The sequence below is a fragment of the Anastrepha obliqua genome, chromosome 1 (genome assembly GCF_027943255.1).
Source record: "Anastrepha obliqua isolate idAnaObli1 chromosome 1, idAnaObli1_1.0, whole genome shotgun sequence".
Taxonomy (NCBI): domain Eukaryota; kingdom Metazoa; phylum Arthropoda; class Insecta; order Diptera; family Tephritidae; genus Anastrepha; species Anastrepha obliqua.
Genome location: NC_072892.1, coordinates 183,944,843 through 183,947,588, shown reverse-complemented (window position 1 = coordinate 183,947,588; position 2,746 = coordinate 183,944,843).

Below are 2,746 nucleotides of genomic sequence, written 5' to 3'. Positions count from 1 at the left end.
TAATGCCACTGAAAAATAAAACCATCAAGTCATATCTAAATAAACTGCTTCAAAATAATAACTGTAGTTTTCTGAAATATTGGAAATATTCATTAGGTTATTTTACTCAACTGTATCTTTGCTTTGCAATCTTTTGACAATTTCTGGGCCTTTTAATTAATGTAACTATGATTTCTAACTCGCTAATGCTAAGCGAGTTTCCCTCATTATTGATTTGTGGTAAGGGAAAAGAGCTGTGCCACTTCGAGATGCGACTATCAATTATTGCTACGAGAAGTTCGATTTAATACAAAGATCTTATGAAATAATAATTAAAATTAAAATAATTTCTGTTCTGTGACTTTTAAGTTTCAGCTGAAAACTTTTGAAAGCTTTGGTGTTTGACGGATCGAAAATGTAATCGCCTTACTCTGTGGCGCAATTGGCCACACAAATTATTCATTTGATTTTTTGAAATGAAAGATATACGTCAACAACAATTTTTAAAAGAACAAATTGCTGCTAACTCTCTAACGTCAATCAAAATTTCGAATATATGTATATAACATGTTAAGGTACTATATACAAGGACATAAAGATCCATTGGAAGATCGGCACACTCGCAGAAAAGCTGGGTTACCATTTAATCCCCATTATAGAAGCTGTGAGGACCTTTCAAGAAAGGAGACTGTTGAGCACCTTCGTTGCAAATGCCGGTTATTGGCAGCCAGACCATTAAGGTTATTGAGAGCTACTTTCTTCGACGTCGTTCCCACGACAGTCGTTTCTACGTAACCGGAACGATCCGAATTTATATCCGGTCAAGGACTGTCACTTCAGCAGCATTCCACGTATGTACATATATGCACGGGGAATGTTTATGCTGCTATAATAACAACAACAACAACGGCCTAGGGCAATGCTCCAACCTAAGTCCCATCAACCTTTTCCGTTATACCAACAGCTCTGGTTGGCTGTAGGTACCTGCCCGTTGGAGACCTCAAAATGGATCAAAACGGCGCTTTAGTACTTCTTGGTGGTGCCAGACTGGTACTTCAACTATTTCACCTACTTAGTTATGATATTAAAAGTCATCAATGTCTACACTCTTCGTTAAACTAAAAAATATCAGAAAGTTTCAAATAAACTCGCGATTTTTCCCATTTCCCAATGGCATTTGCTATATCGCTAAGCCGTTTGAATATTCTATACAACCCTTCACGCAAGTTCAACTACTTAAATCATAAGGAAATAACTTTAAGCCAAAATAAAGCAGATATAAATCTCAATAAATTTACATTTCAAGGTCTCCAATCCAGATTGGGTGTTGTTGTAAAAGTCGCAGCATATTTATACCATTTATGTATTTAAAGTTGTTAATAAAATTTGTGCAAAAATCGACAAATTAACGAAAGTTGAAAACCAGTAGATTTTACCAAAATTAGTAATTCATATAATTTAAGCTTAGTTTTATAATTATCTCTGCCTTACATATTTATGAACGTATGTATGTATGTAAATTAATTCAAAATGTCCCCATTTCAATGTGTTCACACACCCATATACGGACATATAGACACTTTTATCAACAGAGCCTCTTTTTAGCATTTCAAATGTACTGTGGCACACAACCGTCGGCACGCGTTGCGGTGTTGGTAGGCCTACTTATACCAATCACGTGGCTTCGAGCTCCGTGCAGCATCTTTGCGTATCCATAAATATGCACATATATAAGTGAATATAAATATATTTTGATATGCAAATTTCGCGAATAAATAAAAATATGAATAAACCCAATGCCAAGAATAGAAATTTGATTCTAAATCATTTATCATGATTTCGTTTTTTTTTTGTTTTTGTTTTGTTTTTGCTTTGCCATCCATTGTTGTAACTTTCATTAAAACAAAATTATAACACTCACTCACGAACGTTCAGTTCGACCACTATCACGTACACATACATGCATACACTTCTACAATTCCCTATTTCTCCTGAAATTGTGAAGAGAGCTTAATGTTCTTTGTGCAGGCTAAGAACCTTTAACTGTGGGGTATGATAATACTTTTTAGGAAACGTGGCCGCAGTGTTTAGATTTGATAAAGCTTATACAGCCTTCAACTTACTTAAGCATAAACGCGGTTTCATTTAAACTACGTACATCTAGAATCATTTTAATTTAGGCAACCAACAAATTACGTCGACGTTTTTCCATTTCAATCATGGGAGGCATAAAAATACTCGTTTAGTTAGACATCGAGTTTTGTATGCTAATTATGTTAGTTTATTTTAACTTAGCCATGAAATCAGTTACTGCCTGGTTAAATGCTGCATTTGGACCATATTGGCATTTGTTTGATTGTTGAGCCAAAAATAGATTGAGTGGCCTTGCAGTGTTTTACATGAATAACCCATTTGTTTAAAAGATATTTAACGTTTGTTGGAATGAATGATTGCCAATCTCACATATTGATAAAAATATATGCATATATTGGTGGATAGATCGAAGATCAAGCCTATTATGCTTTACAATGTGAAAAACAAACTGGCTGGCTAAGAAATTTATCGCCAGCCACACCAATGCTTCCGCTATTTATAAAAACTGACTGGCATAGATGAAAACATTAAGAATATCAATGTTGTGATATACCAACAACTACAACTGCATTCTTTTCTTCTTGATTGGGGCGGTATCCGCTTAAGCAATTTTGGACGAGTTTAACAAGCGCGGCAATCGTTTCTTTCTCACGCTAATCGGCGCAGGTGGACA